The following is a 14461-nucleotide window of genomic DNA, read 5'->3' as shown; positions in this document are numbered from 1 at the left end:
ATACTTCTCTGGTTTGGTTTGGGGTGTGCGGGGTATAGCGCATAGCAGCTAAACAATACCTCACTTGTTTATAAAAAGCCTTGGGAAGAAGGGGTGAGAAAGAAGAAAATATTTACAGTAGTTTTCTACCCAATTAAAATCAGAAGGCAGACTGACAAGGAAAGAGTTCATCTACCGTCCAAGCCAATTAAAAGTAAGTTTTGCTGCTTGGATGTTAATTGACACATCCAAGGCAATGTAAATTTAGCCTAGAAGCTTGACTTAACCTCACTAATTCAGACAAACTTCGAATTCATGATTCATTTGCTTTTGGTCATAGCATCTGGGTGTTTAAGCACACTTTATGTGAATTGACAGAGGCTATTAGAAATTCATAAACAGCCTTAAAATGTTAGACTTGTGGAGTACTTCACCAGAATGTGTAAATAAAGCCTGTCTTGCCAACATAGCTCTGCGACACAAGCTGGCTAGTTAAAATATTCTTATGTCTGATACCCTTAGTTGTTTTCCCATTGATTAATTACCTGGGAACACAACCAGAATTCTGTAACTTCTCTCATGTGTTAAAAGGTATCCAGAGTTTCTGTGCAAACATTTAAATTGTATTTGTTGGTATTAGTTGAGGTTGTTTATGGGTTGTTTGTTTTTTTTTTCCTCATGTTTCATGTGTGTTCATTTATAAGGAATTAAAATAGAGCTGGAAAGAGGAATCTCACAACACTTACAGAAATGAAACTGTAAACTTGTCAATGCGTGCAAAAATCCGTTTGCTGTTTTACATAGGAGCATCACTTGAAGTGACCTGAAAGAAATTTTACTATCAACCACCCAGTCAGAGCCCAGATAATTATTCAGGGAACCATGTTGGATGTATGGTGTGCACAGAGTAAGAAACAAACCAGTCCTCAACGAGGAATCCGAAGGTGCCAAATACTTAAAAAGCTACAGAGCAGTGCCTCATAAGGAACACGATGGCCTTGCAGCTCAGAATCCGGACAGGCATGCACACACAGACGTGTGCACAATTTGACCCTTCTTTAGGAAAAGAAAGTGGCATCATGAAATTAAAATACATTGTTAAGAAATTAGGAACTGGCAATGAGAAAGTGGAATGTTTTTTGTCTTGGTTACTGCTCCGTGACTCAGCAGCTGGGAAAGATTGATGGCTTGGGTGCCTGGCCCTTTGTTTTGGTTCCGCTATTTTAATTTATATGAGTCAGGAAGTCCCTAGACAGGTCCTCATTTAAAGAAAAGAAAATAAAGATAGATTATTATCAATTTATTTTAAAGCAAATGCAGTTGTTAAATGAAAACATTGTGATGGTTTGTTAGTTTATTCACAGACCTACCAAAGACATCAGATGTCAGTTAAAATGGTCAATATGCTGTCTCGAAACAGTCAGTGCTTGGTGCCTAGACACTTAATACTGTCACTCCAGTCATGCTTGTTGCTGCAAAGTATTTAAGATCTATCTGAAGAGGTGAGACAAGCAGTGTTGTTCTGGTCTGTGGCTGTGACCTGTCCTGATTGCTTTCTGCTGTATGGATGCCACCGCCGGCCCCTGGATTACTCAGGTTTGGCTTAAGGTGAGTCTGTGTGTCTGTAATAGTTCAGTTGAGGAGCCTGCTTTTGAAGTACGCCCCTCACCACGTTTGGGTTCACTTTCCTTGGTGATCTTGGGGAACATGAGCTGGATTCCTCTCAGATGAAGTCAGAGTGGAAGATGTTCTGCAGGAGCGCTTTTAGTACCCACCAACCATGAACCGGTGTCTTGCGCACAGGACCAGGTTAGAAGGGTTTGAATCAAAACATACAAATGGGACCGCACCAACATGTGCAGTAGTGTGGATGCTGTGTCCTCAGCATCACCTGTTTTCCTCTCTGTGGATGCGACTTTCATGCCCTGTGCTACTTGCTAAGGCAGACACTGGAACAAAAACTAGAGCAGGGGCAGATGCAAGCACCTGGAACCTGCTTCTCTCTCGACTTCAGGTGCAGCCTCCCAAGTAGTTGCTCATGAAGGTGTAACACACCTCCGAAATGACTCCCTGCAAATGGCAGTTTCGTTTTTCTTATTTCTTTTTCTCGGTTTCCTGCCTGTCATTTGACTTCCCTCAGTGCTTCTCCCCTCTGTGCTTTCAAAGCACTTTTCTTTGCCCTCACTTCTTGTTTGCCACTATCTCTTTCCTAGAACGTTGCTCCCAGCCATAAGGTCTTGGTCTCAAGAGGTCATTTAACTGTCTCTGCCACAGAGGTGCCTCTGTCTTTCACTGAGAAGCATTTGCCTCATCTGTTTTTAAAGCTCCTTCCTGGGGGGAATCTCTTCCATTGCTTCACCACCCTTCCACTATTTTTTTTCAGGGTTCTTGTCTCTCCTCCTCCAGTGTTTAACCTGAACCTTTCCTGTGCTCATTTTAAGCTCATTAGGACTGGTCCTATCCATAGCTGACTGAAGAGGCCATTCCCTTCTCTTTGTGGTAGTCTTCCAATGTAACAGCTACCCTTTAAGAGATCCCCCCATGCTAACAGCTAGCTTGTTCATCCCATCTCCCTATGAGTCACATCTTCTATGCTACTTTGCATTCTTACTACTGTTCCCTAGTCTCTCTCTCGTGGGTCTGCATCTTGCTTAGGTATCAGACAAGACAGAGTAGAGAATAAAGTAGAAGAAATTTTTTTAGTTAAACAGATTATACTCAGGCTTTGCACACCAACACTTTAGGGTTTTTTAAATTTTATATCTCATAGCAATGTTTGTCTTTCTTACAACACCATAATATTTGTCTCTTGTGAAGTGCTGTAGTCTGCTGCCTTCTTGTTTCCACCCTGTATTTCTGTATTTGATGTTTCCTGTCTGTGGGCAGGATCTTGTACATAACCTGCTACCTTTCACTCCATCCTTCCAGATCACTACTCTGTCCTGGCGATGATATATTTAACCTTTGTTTCTCACATCTTGAACTAATATTTATTCTTCCTGCATCTGTAGTCTGATTGTTAAAATATCTTGAGGCAGTTTCAAAGCATTACTAAAGGAAAGATGTGACATCTGTGACTTCTCTCCTACCTATCTGCGAGGCCTGTCAAAGGAAGTTAGTGATGAGATTTAACAAATCTCTTTTGGCTACTAGTTAGATTATGTTCCAGGTGCTAATTACTTTGTTCAGGATTGTTTTCCCCAGGAGTTTGAAGTTAAATTGACGCATTGGGTCTCTAATATTCTTGCCTGTTGTTTTTGTTGCTTTGTTTTGTTTGCTTGTTTGGGATTTTTCCATCATGCACACATGCACATGCTTTCATTCACATTCTCTCTCTCTCCCTTCCCCCTGAATTCTTGCCTGTCATTGCTATTATTTATGCTACTTACTCACTGCTTCAGTTTGACACTCTTGGTGAAGACTGATGTCCCAAACATGATAGCCTTCTGGATGTCATCTCTCATCAGTTTTTCTGTGTTGACTAGGGCAGCAAGGTTTTTCTTGCTCTTAAGCCATAAACTTATTGATAATAAGGGTTTTTTGTTGTTGTTACTAGCATTATAATTATTTTTTTATCTTCATTATAATTCTATTTTAACCATGCTGATTCTCATACCTATGTATTTATGCAGATTTTATACTTATCGCTAGTAATTTGACCATGTTCTCACATTCTGTGTCTGTCCTGACAAATAAATCTCGTGCTACAACTTCTGCTGTTTGTTTTTACAAGGCACAAGCACAGATTATCCTGCCGTGTTTTTTCCTGGAGAAACTCCTGCTGCTTTCCTATCTCTCAGTAGCGTCTCTTGTGAGGTCTCCTTTCTACCTGAGTACATTCACATTTGTCTTCATTATGTTTATGAATTCCCCCTCCTCCCATTTCATGAGGTTTAATCAACTTGTCTTTTGAACTGGTTGCTCTTCATTTGTCTAGAAACAAATCTAAAGGGTCTGCTGCCTTCTGTTAATTAAAGTTAAATTAATTTGCTAATTTCAAAATACCATCATTTTTATTAAATTAATAATTTATAATTTTCAAATTAAAATTTTGCAAATTTTGAAATAAGCGAGAGTCTAAACAACAACAAAGCTTCATGTCAGTTCATGGGCCTTTGTTCTTTATGCTATGTGGCTATGAAGATACCGCGTGTTGTTAGATTCCCATTTCAGGCTTTTCTGGTGTATTTCCAAGTTGCTAGCTGTTTGATATGTAGATTTGAGATACCAACCAAACAACCCTCGTGCTGCTAGATATTTTTTAGTGGCTTTGTCATTTAAACTGATTAGCCCTGTTGGTGCAATAGTTTGTTCTTGCAATGCTCCAGGCTCTGCTGACTGCCTACGGCACGTTGTCTGTCGCTGTGCACATACCATAGTGGGAAACATCCATTTGGAAAATAATGGAGGGTGTGCCTTCAGATTTACAGAGCTGCAGGATAGCTTGGGTTGGGAGGGACCTTAAAGATCACCTAGTCTGACACCAGCTCTGTTTCTGGTCTGCAACCTGAGCCTATCCATGGTGGGTCTGGATTTTGTTCTACAAGTGGCCGATACTTGTACAAAGGTCAGATGCTGAATCCAGACTCTTCCAACCATGGATTTATTTCTGCCACTTGTTACAGCAGTGAAAGTTGTCCTGACCAGGGTCTTAAGAGCTAGGAATAGAAGATTTTGAAACTTTAAAGGATTACTGTGTAGTCAATTGAGCACGATAAGAGGGGTGTGTGCAATAATACTTATCTCTATATATATATATTTACATAGTTATCTTGGTCATTAGCAGCCACTAGGCACTTGAAGCTGCATCAAGTCAACATTACACTAGTTGTCTTGCACAAAATTACTAAAGATAACCTCTTTTCCAAAGAAGCGTACACTGGGTTTTGTTCCTATCTGGTGAGGTAAGACAAATCACAGCTATAGCATGAAAAGGACGCAGAACAGAGTGGGTGACAGTAGCATTCAAGTGTGGGGAGAGGAGGAAGAGAGCTTGTGAGCAAAGAGCTGCACCTCTTGATGGTTGAAACCCTGTGGGTTTCCTCCCGTGAGGCCAGGTTACAGAGAACAGGGAAGTGGAGAGACAGGACGTAGCATGGTAGGCACACATTATCCTCCCAGTGAAGGTAAATAAAAATAATGATGCAATAAAAAAATAGGAAGATATTTTTTTCCTTGTTGCTTACTATTTGTTCTTACTGTTTGCAGTGTGTTTAATTGCCTGCAAACTTCTGGCTGTGCTGATGAAGGAGGTGCCCAAACTAAAATGCTATTTAGGGTTTAATATAATAATTAAGTAGGCAAGGCTTTGCCAGTTTGTCCTGATCACAAAATGCTTTTTAAGGCTTCTGTCTCCTTTTCTCCCATTTGCACTAACTTCTACATCCCAGTAAGACTTCCTGTGATTCCAGTAATTCATTCGCAGCCCTACCTATCCTGTACCTAATCAGAGATTAGTTCTAGTGAACTAATTCACTGAGCAGATTGACACACACACCCAGATGCTTCTCGGGACCTCTGATCTCACTGGGGTTGGCGTGTAGTCTTCCGAACATTTGCATTTAACATGGGGGTTCTGCTGTTGCTTTGTGCAGATGTGAAATCAGTATATTTTCTGATTTTGATAGATGCTTCTGAATCAATCAGTGGAGGCAGATGGGTGAAGGATGAAAATATCTGTAATTATCCCAACCTTATTTTAATGGGGGTACATGGTGAGGGTCCCTTGGCTGGACATTTGTTGGAGGGGGTCCAGAGAAGGACCACAAAAATAGTCAGAGGGATGGAGCACCTCTCTTACGAGGAAAGGCTGAGAGAGTTTGGGTTGTTCAGCCTGGAGAAGAGAAGGCTCAGGGGAGACCTTATTGTGGCCTTGAGGTTCTTAACAGGGGCCTATAATAAAGGTAGGGAGAGACTTTTTAGGAGGGTCTGTTGTGATAGGACGAGGGATGATGGTTTTAAACTAAAAGAGGGAAGATTCAGGCTGGACGTGAGGAAGAAAGTTTTTACAATGAGGGTGGTAAAACACTGGCACATGTTGCCCAGAGAGGTGGTGGATGCGCCATCCCTGGAGACATTCAAGGCCAGGCTGGATGGGGCTCTGGGCAACCTGATCTAGTTGAAGATGTCCCTGCTCACTGCAGGGGGGTTGGGCTAGATGAGCTTTGAAGGTCCCTTCCCAGCCAGACTATTCTGTGATTCTACCATCTGCCTGCCACCCCAGGTTCCCAGGGGAGGTGACAGCACTGGCAGCGCAGGCGTTCCCTGTGGTTCCCGGTCGTGCTAATGGCTGTGAGCGGGTAGGCATAAATGGGTGGCAAACAAAGGAAAAAAAGAGCAGCGTAGGCCTGGGAGAACCACAGTTACATAAAGGTGAACAATGAAACATTATTTCTGAAGTGGGTATTTTGAAGGGCTGTTATTGCAACCCTTTTCATATAAATGAACAGTATATTTGAATCGGAAGCAATTTGGTGTAGAAACCTGTGAGTGATTCATCCCAAACCTGAGAAGAAACAGAGCCCATGTGGCACGGAGGGATTTTTGAGCTCTTGCACAGTCTCTGCTTCAGACTGAATTTAAACTTTAATCAGTTAGTCCAAGGGTGGAAGATACTAGGACCTTCTTCCAATACCACTCTTATTAGCATCCGTTAGCGTGGTGCATATTCCAGTCTGGGCATCCTCATCAGTGCTGGAATTGAGGTTGATTATTAGTAATTTCCTGATCATTGTACAGGAATGCACAGTTCCCATATTTTACTACCAATATAGTAACAGTTCTTCCGTTCATGAGATGTACAACATCTTGAGTTCTCATGGCTTTACAAAATTCTTCATGTTCTTTCTGGAGCAAAGTTTTCTCTTTACTTAATACAAAGATTTATAAAACATTTAATGAATCGGGTTGACACAAAGATTGCCATGTAATGAGAAAACTTTGGCATTTTGCTCTTTTGTGTTCTGATGCAAGCTTAAAATTGTGCTGTCATCTACAAAAATTACTTCAATTTGTATAGCATTGTTGGAGGAAACTGTAGTTGGAATAAGATTTATTCTCATTCTCATGCCTTAGAGAAGGAAAACAGTAGCTTGGATTTTCATATGAAACATTTGACTAATTTGAACAATGACTGCGATAAAATACTATGTCTTTTAAATAATCTGGTTCTTATTGTCCCTTTAAATGGCTGTATGTACATCAAAGCTAAATGTCAATAGATACAATTTTGTGATAATTTCTCCTACTTAGTATTCATGTTCCATGCTGTAACATACAATATCTTTCCTTGTTCCCTGTGGTCCTTACCACCCAACAGCATAATAGCTAAAATCAAAAAACTGCTGACCTGAAAGATTAAATACTGCCGTGTTCCTTCTTAAAACTGCATAATGGAACACTGGTCTTGAGTTAATACAGAGATTAGGTGGATTTATTTAATTGTTGCTTATGCTTCATATTCAGGTTTACAATATTCTATTAACTGGCTTCTGCTAGATTGCCATATTATAAAAATTCATTTGTATGTATTGCTGATGTATCTCTATATAAATCTATTGCTGAAACTCAATAGTTCAGACCCACATAAACACTTAAAACACTGACCCACAGCTCCCAGGACTGAAAATGAAAGTATTTGTACTTGGAGAACAGACTCTGTAGTTGTTAGATGGAAATACGTCTTCTCTATGGAACAGGAGTAGGTTGGGCATCTGGCAAACATGAGGAAACAGCTAGATAAGTAAACAAAGGAAGGACAGCAAATAATAGGCTCTTACAACATTTTGCTTAAATCTCTGTCATTTTTGGATTATGAGATAGAGCTTCTTGCTTTGGTAGACTGTTTTTTCAATTGTTGCTACCTATTTTCTTCTCCAAGTTGGTGTGTAACAGTGCTCTAGGGGAATGCATGCGTCTTTTGACATAAATAGTTTGCTAGAAGTATTAAGAGCCTGGTCTATTCCGTAGATCGTAGGCTGCCTTTAAAATGCTGATATTTTGGAAAAAGGCTGTGAGCCCTTTGTGAGGGGTCATACACTCACCCCAAACTGACATGGTTTAGTTTAATTTGACTAGAATACCAGTACATAGCTTGAAAATGCAAATATGGTGCTTGTGCTCTTGCTCATCTCTACAATTTGAGGAAGAATTCTCAGTGTTCTGGGTAGACCCCACCTACATGATATTGTGTGCCAGAGCACTTGTTTTACCAAAGCATGTTTGTTCACCCCAGCCCGTATTTGCAATTCTAGTAGAACGTGCTGTAGCTGGGATTCAGGAGGCTGAATTAAGAAACATCCATACAGAATTACTACTTGGAGAACTTTTTTCTTTTCTACTTAGCTTAGCTTTGGTACAGCTTCCTGCATAAACTGCTCAGGTCTCCTGCAGCCTCAGATACTTGACCTGTTTTACAGAACTGTATTTATAAACTGAATTCCAAAGAGTCTTTGTGAAGAGCGAAATGCAGGTCTTACAGTACTATCAGTACTTACAGTACTTACACTTTATGAGCTGTACTGGATAACTTCAACTTCACAGTGTTTAACAGTGCAGTAATTTATAACTGTGTTGTATGCATGTCTGCTGAAACTAGTCCCAGAATGTGTTACCATATACCAATAAGCTGTATATTTGATGCGTCAAGACATATGTTGCTATAAATCTATAAGAGAGCCAGCTATCTTTGTCCTTTCATTATATATGTACTCACCCTTAAAGAACTTGGTGGTTAAGTCAAGTCCAATGAACTTATTTTTTCTTATATTCTTGGAACCCATGTAAATCTTCCATGCTTCCGTGGAAGCAGGTGGAGGCGGCTTGACACAGTATGCACACTGTTCAACTCTAAGATAACTGAAAACTAAGGTAAGCTAGGCTATTGGGAGCTTAGCATTCATGCTATTACTCTACTCCTCGTAGTTGAACTATTTTGTGCAGAACTAATTTATGGAGATTTTGCTTGGGTTCGTGCTCCAGACTGCAAGCTTGCGATGAGTGAGGATAGGCGTAAGGCAAGAAAAAGAGATCTGGGCAATGAGTACTAGTGTATGTCCATGTGCCCTCAGTTGGTGGTGCTTAACCCACTGACATGGCTGTAGCTGGATGACATCTCCGGGTGGAACCCTGCCAGCTAGTGCATGGATAAGTGAACAGGATGTGAACATCAGGGTTTTGGTCAGAAGTGAGCTTTGTCAGACGGTTCATGTGCACTTCACCATTGACTTCAAATGCCTTGCATAAGTAATTTTTAGAAACTAATCTTATATTGTTTGCTTTATAACAAAATACATTGTTCAACTTGCCCTAACTGGAAAAAACCCCACTCCAAAATGATTGATACAGCAATAATAATACATTTTGATGTATGCATGAGGGAAATAAAGAACTTGAAGAGGATGAAGGGAGAGAAATACAGATGCATGTATTGAAAATGCAGATATGATAATTCATTGCCTGATACTGCTTTTTTATCTTGAAATTTTACCATGCATTTATGCAGTTTCTTCCAAAAATCGCTTGCCTACATCAAATTACCCAGGGGGGCTGTTAGTTACAACATAGTGTTGTACAAAAGGAATTAATTTTCCTAAATACATTTATGAAAATATACAGAGGCGTCAACTAATCACAAAATGTAGACAAGCAAAACTCTTACATTAAAGGAAAAAAGAGTAACTTATGGCCTTACATGTCTTCATGTTTTCAATTTGTTTTCCATCTTTTAAAAACCCATTTAATGCTTGTGACGGTAAATTGGTTTGCATGTCTGTGTGTTCTCTAATATTTGTGTATTTGGTTAAAATGTGAAACTGGTATGGAATATGTCGGTATCAACCTGATGAGGGACATCTGTGCTGTGTCTGAGGTACATACAGCTGCCATACCTCTAATTTTCTCCAGATATGCCTCTTCTGCCTGGAGGTGGTACCAGGTGGAACCTGAACTGTTTGCATTTGTTTTGGAGATCTGAATACTCAGCAGACAAGTAAGAGTTACTGTTCAGGCCAGGCTGTAGATGTTAAGAAGTTCCATGTAGGTCTGCTGAACATTCAGAGTGCAGATACTGCTTCTCGGAAGGATCAGATACGTGTGCTGTAAGCATTGTAAATGTCAACACACTTAAGAGAGGTGCCACTGAACTCCTCCCTAGTGGGACTTCTCCGTGTGATTGAGAGTATTTTATTTGCTGTTTACTACAGTTACTCTTGCCCAGAGAAACACTCAGATGTTGGCTTCATCATCCCAGCATGTAAGTACACTGCTGAATAGGCTGAAAGCTTAATGTATTTTTAACAAAAAGCATAATTGCTCTGAAGAGCACTGGCAGGGAATCTTCATTCCAAGATACACAACAACATACTTGTCATACGTGTTACCCTGGGTAGGGATAAACTCGCCTTTTTCATCTTTCAGCTTTATCTATTTTTCCTTAATTCCTTGTGATGCTGCTGCTTTTGGCATAATGCTTGCTTGTGTGCAAGTGTTCATCTTTAGTATATGCTTCAATTGGTTTAAACCAGTTTTCTTCTTAGCTTCTGTGAAGAATTTCTTTGATGTGGTGCTCCTGTCATTCTTCTGGTTCATGTTATGCATACTCTGTGATGTTTGTGAAATTATGCCCTTCATTACGGTGTTTTATAGTTTTTCATTATTTTGGCCTGTAGTGTTTGCTACGCTAAGTGTGAGTCCATGTAGTGTTGCAGATCCTGGTTTTGATCTTCACCAGCCTCTGTGCTCCAGGACATTCTTCTTGTAATACATGGATCGTCTTCTTTGTGTCTGGAGTGCTGGAAAACTGTCAGTTCACTGTGAATGTTGTTCAGGGTTGGGAAGCCTCATTTTACTTGCTAAGTTCTTATGATTTGTCAAGAGATTATACTGAATCTTTCACTCATACTTGTTTAGGTGGCTTGTAGTAGTTTTGGGTGGGTGGGTTGGTTTGTTTGGGAGAAGGGGTTGAAGTATATGTTTGCAATGAATTGGTCTTTCAAGTATGCATTTCATTTCTTCAAATTGAAAGACTGTCTCTGTAATCTGAAGACATTTTGTAGTTGATGTAGCATACAAAACGAAGTACAGAAAAAAAACATTTCCCCTGTGCAGCTCATATAAAACTGAACCATTATTCAGACTTCTCTAATAAGCACAGGCACACAACCGTGAAAATGAGTTAAATGAAAGCTATTAATATGCATACATGCATTAAGTGTTACAAAACCAGCTTTGGTAAAGAACGGTTACCTGGTGACACTGTTGCTTGCATGTGCACTGTGAGGTTTAAATCTTGTCCAGCTGGCATTTCTTGCACAGTTTTAACCCTCAGGCTTCCAGCTAGATCACTTTCCCACTGACTCTTGTCTCTTACTTGGTTTTGTCCTTGGTAGCCCATGCTTTCTGGTAACCTCATGTGTCCATGGAGTCTACCAGAAGACCGTTTTCTCCAATACATGCCTCTTGGGTGTCATGCTTCACAGTGCTGAATGCCTGGTCCCAGCTGGCCCATTCCGAAGCCTCTTCAAAGTCCTGTTCATAAGCAGGCAGTAGAGTATGAACATGGATTAATTAGCCTCCAAACAAGAGTCTGGGAAGCGGTGTGAGAGTAACTGATAGAAAAGGGTGGGTGAATATCTGTCTTCATACATTTTATGGGGTCTTTGAGACTGCCAGAATCCCGGGTGTTAGACAATATTTGCCCTGAGTTGTGGTGGCTGCGTCATTATGAGGCCCATCCATTGCTGCCTCAGGCTTTCCAAAGGGTGATGTCTTCAGACTGCTCAGTGCTATGTAGGTGGATACAACTTGCCGGGAGCTGGGTTCTTTGATTAGAACAATTGGCACATGCAAAGTTAACTACAATGGCCATCAGTTGTTTCCTGAGTGAAGACTTAAGTTTAGGGGTTTATAGGCTAAAGGCTAACAATAATTACTTTAAAAGATCACTTCCTATCTATTGCAGTGTCATGTTAATGCCTTTTGGAGGGCTTTAAACAGACGTGCATGTGGTTTAACTGCAGTTGCTGGTATGTGGGATACTGTCACAGAAGAGGTAGTTGTTAATTCCAAACCACGATCTCATCCTAGTGTCCAAATGTAATGACTATTGACGGTCTGTTTTGGGGCGAGGAGGTTGTGTTGTCCCTGATTGTGAGGAATAGGATAGAAAGCTTGGTGTTCAAAGTGATAGGCCGAGATACTCTTTAAGATGCAGGAACTGAAACGGAAAGCTGTGGTGTTGTGGTGTTCGAAGGTGATAGTGAGGTAATGATTTTGAGGTGTTACTCAACTGACCCAGTGTTTTAGCAATAAATAAAAATATTGGACTAGGCTTGTCAAGTGGTTTGGGCTGAGCTTGTTGTGTGAATACTTGAATATATATTAAAGTATCACAGAATATACATACGGAACTGTGTTCGCCAGCAAAGCCCCTGGCTATGTTTGAACAAGTCGTTTGCATTCCTGCTTGTCCTTGTCTTGTAATGTATTCTATACTGTGTCTTTGTCTGTATAGTTCTCTTTCTGTTGTAAAACTAGACTTACGATCTTTGGTCAGGGACAAGGTTCTCATACTAATTCAAGGATATTTCCAGTAAAACCAGAATCTAATTGTTCAGATTGTTGCTACCTGATCATACTAGACTTGGAGAAACATGTCAAAGGTACCATGCATTTCTGTGACCTCTTGCACTTGCAGCGGGTTGGAGATGGGTCCTTCATTTCTATCCTTTCTTCTTCTTTTCCACCCCCACTACCCAGTCATTGGTATTCTTCAGCAAAGTCTTTAAATATTTGGGATGACAGCACAGTACATGGATTTCTAACATTCTTTAGAAGCGAAGTACTGCAAAGCAGAGGAAGCGAGAGTCTTTGTGTGTATTACTTGCCTGGGAAACAAAAATGGGGAATGCAAGGGAGTTCCTGGGTACAAAAATCTCAGAGCAAATGCTGACCTTTAACTTCTGTTAAAAGGCAAGTTGAGTTCTGTGTGTTTCTGTGTGTGCTATGCAGTTAAACCACCAGGTATCCACCTTAACATTAGAACATTATCCTTTAAAAGCTCATCAAGCAAATCTGTAAATTAGGATTTATTTTTTTAGGACCTTAGCAGTGTTTTGCACAGTATGATGCACTAGGCAAATTACCATGCTTCCTAATTCAGTCAGGCAAATATCAATTTAAGGATAGGTACCACGCTGCTGCTCTCTGATTAGTTAAGATTGAGCACAGCTCCAGAACAGCAGGAGGAACTGCTTAAAATTAACCATTTGACAGCCCAGTCTTCAGGGAGTTTTTAACTGTGAGGAAGGACAAATAGCCGCTCTTTGGTAGGAGGTTTAGGGCTTACACTCTGTGGCCAGGTAGACAGTTAAATTATTCCTAGGCCAGGGTCATCACCTTGGCTTTCCTGGGTTGAGGCCCTTCTACTAACTGTAAATGAGTCCAGTGGCTCCATTCAGCTGATCTACTGACAAGTGAATGATTAACTGAAAACTATCAGCCAGACAGAACAGGATGCTGCAAAACAGCTGTAAAGTAAAACAGCTCTTGAATACATATTACCTGATTATTTGCCAGTAAGTTCTTCTGACTGAAGTTCAAAAGCATTCTGCTCTGGGCTTCACAAGAAGTGCTAACGAAGTTTCTTTAAAACCTCTCTGTGAATGTAAGGCAAATACCTTGCCCAATCTGAACAAGCAAGAGAAGGCTGTTGCTATAATGCAGAGTGTCCGGATCTAGCAATGCCTACACAAAAATACGGAACTCCAAAATCATGAAAGGCAGGTTAGGATGGGAAAATTCTTCATGTTTTTCTGTGCGGGCTCTACTGAAATGGAAGCTTATGATGCAGTTGACTTGTAGCCTGTGGGTGCTCAGTTACAACACGCTAATCCAAACACTGACGTATTTTAAATAGGCTGCTTCTCTGGTTTGTTCTGGGAGAGTGCTTGGATCACTGTCAGTGCCTGACACGAGTCAGGAAAACTTCTGCAGCAGGAGCGTTCAGAAACAGGATCTCCCAAATTACTGCTTGCCAGATACTTGCCAATACCTGTGACTGTTGAAATAAGCATAGTCATGTCTCGTCAGGCCCTAATGCAAGTCTTGTGAAGACAGGCTTGTAGAACATGGGGCTTCTCCATAATCAATAGAACAATTTTCTGATGAAAACCTGTGGGGTTTTGGGGGCACTTGGGTGTTACATCAGTTAAAACAGTGGAATGGGATATGGTGTTTTCATACTTGCTCCTTCTTTACACAGCAGTGGAAATCCTGAGAATCATTTCAGGTATTTATATGGAGGAAGCTAAAATGGCATAGACTTTTACCTCATCCTGAGCATTACCATTTGCATTAGATACTGTTTTCCTCTTAAGTTTTGTATGAATGATGAACCTACGTGTTCAGAGACCATAGCAGACCTGCAGTAGACAGGAGGTTTTAACTCACTGGGTGCAGTGGCCTGCTCTGTTAAACTGAACCC

General features: G+C 40.7%; 1 protein-coding gene across 1 annotated transcript in view; it reads left to right on the top strand.

Annotated features, from left to right (window-relative positions):
• LOC115615192 (serine/threonine-protein kinase Sgk3) overlaps window positions 1–14461 on the top strand; it is a 59922-nt gene that overhangs the window by 7553 nt on the left and 37908 nt on the right. The window lies entirely within an intron of this gene.

The sequence above is a fragment of the Strigops habroptila genome, chromosome 1 (genome assembly GCF_004027225.2).
Source record: "Strigops habroptila isolate Jane chromosome 1, bStrHab1.2.pri, whole genome shotgun sequence".
Classification (NCBI taxonomy): Eukaryota; Metazoa; Chordata; class Aves; order Psittaciformes; family Psittacidae; genus Strigops; species Strigops habroptila.
Note: the sequence above shows the minus strand (reverse complement) of the source record. Positions and strands in the feature narration are given on the sequence as shown.